The sequence below is a fragment of the Doryrhamphus excisus genome, linkage group LG16 (genome assembly GCF_037039965.1).
Source record: "Doryrhamphus excisus strain RoL-2023G ecotype Guam linkage group LG16, RoL_Dexc_Guam_v1.1, whole genome shotgun sequence".
Lineage (NCBI taxonomy): Eukaryota > Metazoa > Chordata > Actinopteri > Syngnathiformes > Syngnathidae > Doryrhamphus > Doryrhamphus excisus.
Window position 1 is genome coordinate 6,126,701 of NC_136372.1, and position 14,260 is coordinate 6,140,960.

The 14,260-nt window shown below is 51.2% G+C and overlaps 1 protein-coding gene across 1 annotated transcript in view; it reads left to right on the forward strand.

Moving 5' to 3' along the window:
* LOC131103024 (uncharacterized) overlaps positions 1–14,260 on the forward strand; it is a 162,129-nt gene that overhangs the window by 39,518 nt on the left and 108,351 nt on the right. The window lies entirely within an intron of this gene.

Here is a 14,260-nt window from a genome sequence, read left to right on the forward strand (position 1 = left end):
CTTGTAGGTGGCGCTAGTGAGTCAATTTGGCTTAGTTTCATATGGGGGCCACACCAGGCCGCTCAGGCCTGGATTCTGACCCCCCCTATGAGCTTTCAAGCCCATGCGACCTTTTGCGGGCGAATGATGACCTTTTCTATGTAAATGGCGAGGCCTGAGCATTCGCCGCCAGGCCACGCCCACCACGTTCGCTTTTCCTGCATCATGGTCCATCAACAGGCTTCACCAGGCTGTCAGGCAGTGACCCTGTGACCCTGATGTTCAGCTGATGAATCTCCTGGCAGAAAAGGCCTCATGTAGATGACACGCCTTTAGCCTGTCGCCAATAGGTGGCGCTGCGACGAAATCAGGAAGTGACCTACGGGGACCTTCGGGGCGGGGCCATGATCACATGTACCAAGTATGATGAAGATCTGACCACGTGGGGCCAAGTTATTCACGTCTACAGTTACGCTTAGCGTGCAAGGGCCGGACATTTGAAAATGGGCAAAATTTGGGGGCGTGCCACGCCCACATCGTATGGAATATCCCAAAATCCTTCGCAATTTAACGTCGGCCATCCGTCTAGTGTCCGTTGATGCTACAACGGACTCATTCGGTCAAACCCCCTAGGAGGAGTTCGTCGAGATACGACCCCAACTTCTGGCCCAAAAACGGCCGCCGCCATCCAAAATGGCCGACTTCCTGTTCGTTTTCCAATATGGGTTCTTGAGACTTTTTGGTCCGGCCTGTCACGATAGACGTCTCCACCGAGTTTCGTGACGATAGGTGAAACTGGTGTCGGGGGCTAATTTTTTTTAAAATTCAAGGTGGCGCTAGAGAGCCAATTTTGGAACATGATATTTGAAACCCATAAAATATAAAATTTTTCGCCAGACCTGATGCGCTGGCCAAATTTGGTGAGTTTTCGGGCATGTTGAGGCCCTCAAAAAGGCCGACGGTTGGCAGAATAATAATAATAATAATTAAAACTGCAAGCAGTGATGAGCGGGCTCGAGCACCCCGACGCGCTCGGGGGTACGCGCGGGTCGGGGGTACGCGCGGGTCGGGGTCGCGCGCGCGACCGGACGGGCGCGCGGACGCGCCGTACGAAAAACCGCGGCGAGCGGATAAGCGGTAAGGGAGTCACGGCACTTGCAATTTTCCGCCAGGAGGGGGCGACAGCGGCGGCGAGGCGGGTGCGCGGTCACGTCCCGTCCGACGCCGCGAACCGCCATAAAAAAATTCACGACGATCGGACCGCGCGGTAGGTCCTTGCGGCGGATATACGTTTCCGCCTGTGGGTGGCGCTATAGAGTGTATGCGCCCACACGGTAACGGACCGGAGGGTACCCCGAACCAACAGAAAAAATTAGGGGCCGATCCGACCGTGCGTAAGGAAGTTACGGCAGATATACCTTTCCACCAGTTTGTGGCGCTATACAGTCTATGTACACACACTGTCATAGACCAGAGGGTACCCCAGACCACCAGAAAAAATTTGGGCCTGATCCGACCATGTGGAAGGAAGTTACGGCTATATACATTTCCACCAGTTGGTGGCGCTATACAGTCTATGTACACACACAGTCACAGACCAGAGGGTACCCCAGACCACCAGAAAAAATTTGGGCCTGATCCGACCATGTGGAAGGAAGTTACGGCTATATACATTTCCACCAGTTGGTGGCGCTATACAGTCTATGCACACACACAGTCATAGACCAGAGGGTACCCCAGACCACCAGAAAAATTTGTAGGCTGATCCGACCATGTGGAAGGAAGTAACGGCTATATACATTTCCACCAGTTGGTGGCGCTATACAGTCTATGTACACACAGTATAACAGACCAGAGATTGACCCAACACACCCAAAAAAATTTCAAGACAATCTGAACATGAATCAGGAAGTTACGGCAGATATACATGTCCACCAGTTGGTGGCGCTGTGTTTTGAACATGGCTTCTGGAGCGTTAAGTGCGTCCTGTCTTGATAGACGTCTCCACCGAAAATCATAGTGATACGTGTAACGGGTGGCGAGGGATAATGAATTGAAACTTCTAGGTGGCGCTAGTGTGTCAATTTAGATTGGTGTCACATGGGAGCACCACCAGGGCGCTCAGGCCTGGATTAAGGCCTCACGTTTAAGATTTCAGCAGCCTGTGACCTTCTGCAGGCAAATGATGACCTTTTGATGGTCAATGGCGAAGGCTGACCATTCGCCGTGGCCACGCCCCCCACATGTGCTTTACACACATCATAGTCCATCAACTGACTTCATCAGTCTGTCAGTCAAACTGTGTATTGACTTTGATGTACATTGCTTCAAGGCAAGGCCAGACACCAGGCAGGGCCAGATATGAAATGGTCAAAGTTTGGTGGCGTGCCACGCCCACATCCTATGGAGCGGCCCAAAATCCTTCGCAATTTAACGTGGGCCATCCGTCTAGTGTCCGTTGATGCAACAACGGACTCATTCGGTCAAACCCCCTAGGAGGAGTTCGTCGAGATACGACCCATACATCCGCCCCCAAATGGCCGCCGCCACCTAAAATGGCCGACTTCCTGTTGGTTTTAGAACATGGGTTCTTGAGACTTTTTTTGTGCGTCCTGTCACGAGTGATGTCTCCTCCGAAAATCATGCCGATACGTGCAACGGGAGGCGAGGGATAATTATTTTAAAACTTCTAGGTGGCGCTAGTGAGTCAATTTGGCTTAGTTTCATATGGGGGCCACACCAGGCCGCTCAGGCCTGGATTCTGACCCCCCCTATGAGCTTTCAAGCCCATGCGACCTTTTGCGGGCGAATGATGACCTTTTCTATGTAAATGGCGAGGTCTGAGCATTCGCCGCCAGGCCACGCCCACCACGTTCGCTTTTCCTGCATCATGGTCCATCAACAGGCTTCCCCAGGCTGTCAGGCAGTGACCTTGTGACCCTGATGTTCATCTGATGAATCTCCTGGCAGAAAAGGCCTCATGTAGATGACACGCCTTTAGCCTGTCGCCAATAGGTGGCGCTGCGACGAAATCAGGAAGTGACCTACGGGGACCTTCGGGGCGGGGCCATGATCACATGTACCAAGTATGATGAAGATCTGACCACGTGGAGCCAAGTTATTCACGTCTACAGTTACGCTCAGCGTGCAAGGCCCGGACATATGAAAATGGGCAAAATGTGGGGGCGTGCCACGCCCACATCGTATGGAATATCCCAAAATCCTTCGCAATTTAACGTCGGCCATCCGTCTAGTGTCCGTTGATGCTACAACGGACTCATTCGGTCAAACCCCCTAGGAGGAGTTCGTCGAGATACGACCCATACTTCCGCCCCCAAATGGCCGCCGCCACCTAAAATGGCCGACTTCCTGTTGGTTTTAGAACATGGGTTCTTGAGACTTTTTTGTGCGTCCTGTCACGAGCGATGTCTCCTCCGAAAATCATGCCGATACGTGCAACGGGAGGCGAGGGATAATTATTTTAAAACTTGTAGGTGGCGCTAGTGAGTCAATTTGGCTTAGTTTCATATGGGGGCCACACCAGGCCGCTCAGGCCTGGATTCTGACCCCCCCTATGAGCTTTCAAGCCCATGCGACCTTTTGCGGGCGAATGATGACCTTTTCTATGTAAATGGCGAGGTCTGAGCATTCGCCGCCAGGCCACGCCCACCACGTTCGCTTTTCCTGCATCATGGTCCATCAACAGGCTTCACCAGGCTGTCAGGCAGTGACCTTGTGACCCTGATGTTCATCTGATGAATCTCCTGGCAGAAAAGGCCTCATGTAGATGACACGCCTTTAGCCTGTCGCCAATAGGTGGCGCTGCGACGAAATCAGGAAGTGACCTACGGGGACCTTCGGGGCGGGGCCATGATCACATGTACCAAGTATGATGAAGATCTGACCACGTGGAGCCAAGTTATTCACGTCTACAGTTACGCTCAGCGTGCAAGGGCCGGACATTTGAAAATGGGCAAAATTTGGGGGCGTGCCACGCCCACATCGTATGGAATATCCCAAAATCCTTCGCAATTTAACGTCGGCCATCCGTCTAGTGTCCGTTGATGCTACAACGGACTCATTCGGTCAAACCCCCTAGGAGGAGTTCGTCGAGATACGACCCCAACTTCTGGCCCAAAAACGGCCGCCGCCATCCAAAATGGCCGACTTCCTGTTCGTTTTCCAATATGGGTTCTTGAGACTTTTTGGTCCGGCCTGTCACGATAGACGTCTCCACCGAGTTTCGTGACGATAGGTGAAACTGGTGTCGGGGGCTAATTTTTTTTAAAATTCAAGGTGGCGCTAGAGAGCCAATTTTGGAACATGATATTTGAAACCCATAAAATATAAAATTTTTCGCCAGACCTGATGCGCTCGCCAAATTTGGTGAGTTTTCGGGCATGTTGAGGCCCTCAAAAAGGCCGACGGTTGGCAGAATAATAATAATAATAATAATAATAATTAAAACTGCAAGCAGTGATGAGCGGGCTCGAGCACCCCGACGCGCTCGGGGGTACGCGCGGGTCGGGGGTACGCGCGGGTCGGGGTCACTCGCGCGACCGGACGGGCGCGCGGACGCGCCGTACGAAAAACCGCGGCGAGCGGATAAGCGGTAAGGGAGTCACGGCACTTGCAATTTTCCACCAGGAGGGGGCGACAGCGGCGGCGAGGCGGGTGCGCGGTCAGGTCCCGTCCGACACCGCGAACCGCCATAAAAAAATTCACGACGATCGGACCGCGCGGTAGGTCCTTGCGGCGGATATACGTTTCCGCCTGTGGGTGGCGCTATAGAGTGTATGCGCCCACACGGTAACGGACCGGAGGGTACCCCGAACCAACAGAAAAAATTACGGGCCGATCCGACCGTGCGTAAGGAAGTTACGGCAGATATACATTTCCACCAGTTGGTGGCGCTATAGCGTATGTACACACACTGTCATAGACCAGAGGGTACCCCAGACCACCAGAAAAAATTTGGGCCTGATCCGACCATGTGGAAGGAAGTTACGGCTATATACATTTCCACCAGTTGGTGGCGCTATACAGTCGATGTACACACACAGTCATAGACCAGAGGGTACCCCAGACCACCAGAAAAAATTTGGGCCTGATCCGACCATGTGGAAGGAAGTTACGGCTATATACATTTCCACCAGTTGGTGGCGCTATACTGTCTATGTACACACACAGACATAGACCAGAGGGTACCCCAGACCACCAGAAAAATTTGTGGCCCGATCCGACCATGTGGAATGAAGTTACGGCTATATACATTTCCACCAGTTGGTGGCGCTATACAGTCTATGTACACACACAGTCATAGACCAGAGGGTACCCCAAACCACCAGAAAAAATTTGGGCTTGATCCGACCATGTGGAAGGAAGTTACGGCTATATACATTTCCACCAGTTGGTGGCGCTATACAGTGTATGTACACACACAGACATAGACCAGAGGGTACCCCAGACCACCAGAAAAATTTGTGGCCTGATCCGACCATGTGGAAGGAAGTTACGGCTATATACATTTCCACCAGTTGGTGGCGCTATAGAGTCTATGTACACACACAGACATAGACCAGAGGGTACCCCAAACCACTAGAAAAAATTTGGGCTTGATCCGACCATGTGGAAGGAAGTTACGGCTATATACATTTCCACCAGTTGGTGGCGCTATACTCTCTATGTACACACACAGTCATAGACCAGAGGGTACCCCAGACCACCAGAAAAATTTGTAGGCTGATCCGACCATGTGGAAGGAAGTTACGGCTATATACATTTCCACCAGTTGGTGGCGCTATACAGTCTATGTACACACAGTATAACAGACCAGAGATTGACCCAACACACCAAAAAAAATATCAAGAAAATCTGACCATGAATCAGGAAGTTACGGCAGATATACATGTCCACCAGTTGGTGGCGCTGTGTTTTGAACATGGCTTCTGGAGCGTTAAGTGCGTCCTGTCTTGATAGACGTCTCCACCGAAAATCATAGTGATACGTGTAACGGGTGGCGAGGGATAATGAATTGAAACTTCTAGGTGGCGCTAGTGTGTCAATTTAGATTGGTGTCACATGGGAGCACCACCAGGGCGCTCAGGCCTGGATTAAGGCCTCACGTTTAAGATTTCAGCAGCCTGTGACCTTCTGCAGGCAAATGATGACCTTTTGATGGTCAATGGCGAAGGCTGACCATTCGCCGTGGCCACGCCCCCCACATGTGCTTTACACACATCATAGTCCATCAACTGACTTCATCAGTCTGTCAGTCAAACTGTGTATTGACTTTGATGTACATTGCTTCAAGGCAAGGCCAGACACCAGGCAGGGCCAGATATGAAATGGTCAAAGTTTGGTGGCGTGCCACGCCCACATCCTATGGAGCGGCCCAAAATCCTTCGCAATTTAACGTGGGCCATCCGTCTAGTGTCCGTTGATGCAACAACGGACTCATTCGGTCAAACCCCCTAGGAGGAGTTCGTCGAGATACGACCCATACATCCGCCCCCAAATGGCCGCCGCCACCTAAAATGGCCGACTTCCTGTTGGTTTTAGAACATGGGTTCTTGAGACTTTTTTGTGCGTCCTGTCACGAGTGATGTCTCCTCCGAAAATCATGCCGATACGTGCAACGGGAGGCGAGGGATAATTATTTTAAAACTTGTAGGTGGCGCTAGTGAGTCAATTTGGCTTAGTTTCATATGGGGGCCACACCAGGCCGCTCAGGCCTGGATTCTGACCCCCCCTATGAGCTTTCAAGCCCATGCGACCTTTTGCGGGCGAATGATGACCTTTTCTATGTAAATGGCGAGGTCTGAGCATTCACCGCCAGGCCACGCCCACCACGTTCGCCTTTCCTGCATCATGGTCCATCAACAGGCTTCACCAGGCTGTCAGGCAGTGACCTTGTGACCCTGATGTTCATCTGATGAATCTCCTGGCAGAAAAGGCCTCATGTAGATGACACGCCTTTAGCCTGTCGCCAATAGGTGGCGCTGCGACGAAATCAGGAAGTGACCTACGGGGACCTTCGGGGCGGGGCCATGATCACATGTACCAAGTATGATGAAGATCTGACCACGTGGAGCCAAGTTATTCACGTCTACAGTTACGCTCAGCGTGCAAGGCCCGGACATATGAAAATGGGCAAAATTTGGGGGCGTGCCACGCCCACATCGTATGGAATATCCCAAAATCCTTCGCAATTTAACGTCGGCCATCCGTCTAGTGTCCGTTGATGCAACAACGGACTCATTCGGTCAAACCCCCTAGGAGGAGTTCGTCGAGATACGAACCATACTTCCGCCCCCAAATGGCCGCCGCCACCTAAAATGGCCGACTTCCTGTTGGTTTTAGAACATGGGTTCTTGAGACTTTTTTGTGCGTCCTGTCACGAGTGATGTCTCCTCCGAAAATCATGCCGATACGTGCAACGGGAGGCGAGGGATAATTATTTTAAAACTTGTAGGTGGCGCTAGTGAGTCAATTTGGCTTAGTTTCATATGGGGGCCACACCAGGCCGCTCAGGCCTGGATTCTGACCCCCCCTATGAGCTTTCAAGCCCATGCGACCTTTTGCGGGCGAATGATGACCTTTTCTATGTAAATGGCGAGGTCTGAGCATTCGCCGCCAGGCCACGCCCACCACGTTCGCTTTTCCTGCATCATGGTCCATCAACAGGCTTCACCAGGCTGTCAGGCAGTGACCTTGTGACCCTGATGTTCATCTGATGAATCTCCTGGCAGAAAAGGCCTCATGTAGATGACACGCCTTTAGCCTGTCGCCAATAGGTGGCGCTGCGACGAAATCAGGAAGTGACCTACGGGGACCTTCGGGGCGGGGCCATGATCACATGTACCAAGTATGATGAAGATCTGACCACGTGGAGCCAAGTTATTCACGTCTACAGTTACGCTCAGCGTGCAAGGGCCGGACATTTGAAAATGGGCAAAATTTGGGGGCGTGCCACGCCCACATCGTATGGAATATCCCAAAATCCTTCGCAATTTAACGTCGGCCATCCGTCTAGTGTCCGTTGATGCTACAACGGACTCATTCGGTCAAACCCCCTAGGAGGAGTTCGTCGAGATACGACCCCAACTTCTGGCCCAAAAACGGCCGCCGCCATCCAAAATGGCCGACTTCCTGTTCGTTTTCCAATATGGGTTCTTGAGACTTTTTGGTCCGGCCTGTCACGATAGACGTCTCCACCGAGTTTCGTGACGATAGGTGAAACTGGTGTCGGGGGCTAATTTTTTTTAAAATTCAAGGTGGCGCTAGAGAGCCAATTTTGGAACATGATATTTGAAACCCATAAAATATAAAATTTTTCGCCAGACCTGATGCGCTCGCCAAATTTGGTGAGTTTTCGGGCATGTTGAGGCCCTCAAAAAGGCCGACGGTTGGCAGAATAATAATAATAATAATAATAATTAAAACTGCAAGCAGTGATGAGCGGGCTCGAGCACCCCGACGCGCTCGGGGGTACGCGCGGGTCGGGGTCGCGCGCGCGACCGGACGGGCGCGCGGACGCGCCGTACGAAAAACCGCGGCGAGCGGATAAGCGGTAAGGGAGTCACGGCACTTGCAATTTTCCGCCAGGAGGGGGCGACAGCGGCGGCGAGGCGGGTGCGCGGTCACGTCCCGTCCGACACCGCGAACCGCCATAAAAAAATTCACGACGATCGGACCGCGCGGTAGGTCCTTGCGGCGGATATACGTTTCCGCCTGTGGGTGGCGCTATAGAGTGGTTGGCCCACACGGTAACGGACCGGAGGGTACCCCGAACCAACAGAAAAAATTAGGGGCCGATCCGACCGTGCGTAAGGAAGTTACGGCAGATATACATTTCCACCAGTTGGTGGCGCTATAGCGTATGTACACACACAGTCATAGACCAGAGGGTACCCCAGACCACCAGAAAAAATTTGGGCCTGATCCGACCATGTGGAAGGAAGTTACGGCTATATACATTTCCACCAGTTGGTGGCGCTATACAGTCGATGTACACACACAGTCATAGACCAGAGGGTACCCCAGACCACCAGAAAAAATTTGGGCCTGATCCGACCATGTGGAAGGAAGTTACGGCTATATACATTTCCACCAGTTGGTGGCGCTATACAGTGTATGTACACACACAGTCATAGACCAGAGGGTACCCCAAACCACCAGAAAAAATTTGGGCTTGATCCGACCATGTGGATGGAAGTTACGGCTATATACATTTCCACCAGTTGGTGGCGCTATACAGTGTATGTACACACACAGTCATAGACCAGAGGGTACCCCAGACCACCAGAAAAAATTTGGGCCTGATCCGACCATGTGGAAGGAAGTTACGGCTATATACATTTCCACCAGTTGGTGGCGCTATACAGTCTATGTACACACACAGTCATAGACCAGAGGGTACCCCAAACCACCAGAAAAAATTTGGGCTTGATCCGACCATGTGGAAGGAAGTTACGGCTATATACATTTCCACCAGTTGGTGGCGCTATAGAGTCTATTTACACACAGTATAACAGACCAGAGATTGACCCAACACACCAAAAAAAATTTCAAGACAATCTGACCATGAATCAGGAAGTTACGGCAGATATACATTTCCACCAGTTGGTGGCGCTGTGTTTAGAACATGGCTTCTGGAGCATTAGGTGCGTCCTGTCATGATAGACGTCTCCACCGAAAATCATAGTGATACGTGTAACGGGTGGCGAGGGATAATGAATTGAAACTTCTAGGTGGCGCTAGTGTGTCAATTTAGATTGGTGTCACATGGGAGCACCACCAGGGCGCTCAGGCCTGGATTAAGGCCTCACGTTTAAGATTTCAGCAGCCTGTGACCTTCTGCAGGCAAATGATGACCTTTTGATGGTCAATGGCGAAGGCTGACCATTCGCCGTGGCCACGCCCCCCACATGTGCTTTACACACATCATAGTCCATCAACTGACATCATCAGTCTGTCAGTCAAACTGTGTATTGACTTTGATGTACATTGCTTCAAGGCAAGGCCAGACACCAGGCAGGGCCAGATATGAAATGGTCAAAGTTTGGTGGCGTGCCACGCCCACATCCTATGGAGCGGCCCAAAATCCTTCGCAATTTAACGTGGGCCATCCGTCTAGTGTCCGTTGATGCAACAACGGACTCATTCGGTCAAACCCCCTAGGAGGAGTTCGTCGAGATACGACCCCTACATCCGCCCCCAAATGGCCGCCGCCACCTAAAATGGCCGACTTCCTGTTGGTTTTAGAACATGGGTTATTGAGACTTTTTTGTGCGTCCTGTCACGAGTGATGTCTCCTCCGAAAATCATGCCGATACGTGCAACGGGAGGCGAGGGATAATTATTTTAAAACTTCTAGGTGGCGCTAGTGAGTCAATTTGGCTTGGTTTCATATGGGGGCCACACCAGGCCGCTCAGGCCTGGATTCTGACCCCGCCTATGAGCTTTCAAGCCCATGCGACCTTTTGCGGGCGAATGATGACCTTTTCTATGTAAATGGCGAGGCCTGAGCATTCGCCGCCAGGCCACGCCCACCACGTGCGCTTTTCCTGCATCATGGTCCATCAACAGGCTTCACCAGGCTGTCAGGCAGTGACCTTGTGACCCCGATGTTCATCTGATGAATCTCCTGGCAGAAAAGGCCTCATGTAGATGACACGCCTTTAGCCTGTCGCCAATAGGTGGCGCTGCGACGAAATCAGGAAGTGACCTACGGGGACCTTCGGGGCGGGGCCATGATCACATGTACCAAGTATGATGAAGATCTGACCACGTGGAGCCAAGTTATTCACGTGTACAGTTACGCTCAGCGTGCAAGGCCCGGACATATGAAAATGGGCAAAATTAGGGGGCGTGCCACGCCCACATTGTATGGAATATCCCAAAATCCTTCGCAATTTAACGTCGGCCATCCGTCTAGTGTCCGTTGATGCAACAACGGACTCATTTGGTCAAACCCCCTAGGAGGAGTTCGTCGAGATACGACCCCAACTTCTGGCACGAAAAAGGCCGCCGCCATCCAAAATGGCCGACTTCCTGTTCGTTTTCCAATATGGGTTCTTGAGACTTTTTGGTCCGTCCTGTCACGATAGACGTCTCCACAAAGTTTCGTGACGATAGGTGAAACTGGTGGCGGGGGCCAATTTTTTCAAAAATTAAAGGTGGCGCTAGAGAGTCAATTTTGGAACATTGTTTTCGGGACCCCCACCAGATCGAAATTTTCGCCAGACCTGACGCGCTTGCAAAATTTGGTGAGTTTTCGGGCATGTTAAGGCCCTCAAAATGGCCGTCCTTTCGTCAGAATAATAATAAAAAAAAAAATAATAATAATAATAAAAAACGGAACGATTACAATAGGGCTTTCGCACTGGTCAGTGCTCGAGCCCTAATAATAATAATAAACGGAACGATTACAATAGGGCTTTCGCACTGGTCAGTGCTCGAGCCCTAATAAACGGAACGATAACAATAGGGCTTTCGCACTGGTCAGTGCTCGAGCCCTAATTAAAACTGCGAGCAGTGATGAGCGGGCTCGAGCACCCCGACGCGCTCGGGGGTACGCGCGGGTCGGGGGTACGCGCGGGTCGGGGTCGCGCGCGCGACCGGACGGGCGCGCGGACGCGCCGTACGAAAAACCGCGGCGAGCGGATAAGCGGTAAGGGAGTCACGGCACTTGCAATTTTCCGCCAGGAGGGGGCGACAGCGGCGGCGAGGCGGGTGCGCGGTCACGTCCCGTCCGACGCCGCGAACCGCCATAAAAAAATTCACGACGATCGGACCGCGCGGTAGGTCCTTGCGGCGGATATACGTTTCCGCCTGTGGGTGGCGCTATAGAGTGGTTGGCCCACACGGTAACGGACCGGAGGGTACCCCGAACCAACAGAAAAAATTAGGGGCCGATCCGACCGTGCGTAAGGAAGTTACGGCAGATATACATTTCCACCAGTTGGTGGCGCTATAGCGTATGTACACGCACAGTCATAGACCAGAGGGTACCCCAGACCACCAGAAAAAATTTGGGCCTGATCCGACCATGTGGAAGGAAGTTACGGCTATATACATTTCCACCAGTTGGTGGCGCTATACAGTCTATGTAGACACACAGTCATAGACCAGAGGGTACCCCAAACCACCAGAAAAAATTTGGGCTTGATCCGACCATGTGGATGGAAGTTACGGCTATATACATTTCCACCAGTTGGTGGCGCTATACAGTGTATGTACACACACAGTCATAGACCAGAGGGTACCCCAGACCACCAGAAAAAATTTGGGCCTGATCCGACCATGTGGAAGGAAGTTACGGCTATATACATTTCCACCAGTTGGTGGCGCTATAGAGTCTATGTACACACACAGTCATAGACCAGAGGGTACCCCAAACCACCAGAAAAAATTTGGGCTTGATCCGACCATGTGGAAGGAAGTTACGGCTATATACATTTCCACCAGTTGGTGGCGCTATAGAGTCTATGTACACACACAGTCATAGACAAGAGGGTACCCCAAACCACCAGAAAAAATTTGGGCTTGATCCGACCATGTGGAAGGAAGTTACGGCTATATACATTTCCACCAGTTGGTGGCGCTATACTGTCTATGTACACACACAGACATAGACCAGAGGGTACCCCAGACCACCAGAAAATTTTGTGGGCTGATCCGACCATGTGGAAGGAAGTTACGGCTATATACACTTCCACCAGTTGGTGGCGCTATAGAGTCTATGTACACACACAGTCATAGACCAGAGGGTACCCCAGACCACCAGAAAAAATTTGGGCTTGATCCGACCATGTGGAAGGAAGTTACGACTATATACATTTCCACCAGTTGGTGGCGCTATACAGTCTATGTACACACACAGAGATAGACCAGAAGGTACCCCAAACCACCAGAAAAAATTTGGGCTTGATCCGACTATGTGGATGGAAGTTACGGCTATATACATTTCCACCAGTTGGTGGCGCTATACAGTGTATGTACACACACAGTCATAGACCAGAGGGTACCCCAGACCACCAGAAAAAATTTGGGCCTGATCCGACCATGTGGAAGGAAGTTACGACTATATACATTTCCACCAGTTGGTGGCGCTATACAGTCTATGTACACACACAGTCATAGACCAGAGGGTACCCCAGACCACCAGAAAAAATTTGGGCCTGATCCGACCATGTGGAAGGAAGTTACGACTATATACATTTCCACCAGTTGGTGGCGCTATACAGTCTATGTACACACACAGTCATAGACCAGAGGGTACCCCAAACCACCAGAAAAAATTTGGGCTTGATCCGACCATGTGGAAGGAAGTTACGGCTATATACATTTCCACCAGTTGGTGGCGCTATAGAGTCTATGTACACACACAGTCATAGACCAGAGGGTACCCCAAACCACCAGAAAAAATTTGGGCTTGATCCGACCATGTGGAAGGAAGTTACGGCTATATACATTTCCACCAGTTGGTGGCGCTATAGAGTCTATGTACACACACAGTCATAGACCAGAGGGTACCCCAAACCACCAGAAAAAATTTGGGCTTGATCCGACCATGTGGAAGGAAGTTACGGCTATATACATTTCCACCAGTTGGTGGCGCTATAGAGTCTATGTACACACAGTATAACAAACCAGAGATTGACCCAACACACCAAAAAAAATTTCAAGACAATCTGACCATGAATCAGGAAGTTACGGCAGATATACATTTCCACCAGTTGGTGGCGCTGTGTTTAGAACATGGCTTCTGGAGCATTAGGTGCGTCCTGTCATGATAGACGTCTCCACCGAAAATCATAGTGATACGTGTAACGGGTGGCGAGGGATAATGAATTGAAACTTCTAGGTGGCGCTAGTGTGTCAATTTAGATTGGTGTCACATGGGAGCACCACCAGGGCGCTCAGGCCTGGATTAAGGCCTCACGTTTAAGATTTCAGCAGCCTGTGACCTTCTGCAGGCAAATGATGACCTTTTGATGGTCAATGGCGAAGGCTGACCATTCGCCGTGGCCACGCCCCCCACATGTGCTTTACACACATCATAGTCCATCAACTGACATCATCAGTCTGTCAGTCAAACTGTGTATTGACTTTGATGTACATTGCTTCAAGGCAAGGCCAGACACCAGGCAGGGCCAGATATGAAATGGTCAAAGTTTGGTGGCGTGCCACGCCCACATCCTATGGAGCGGCCCAAAATCCTTCGCAATTTAACGTGGGCCATCCGTCTAGTGTCCGTTGATGCAACAACGGACTC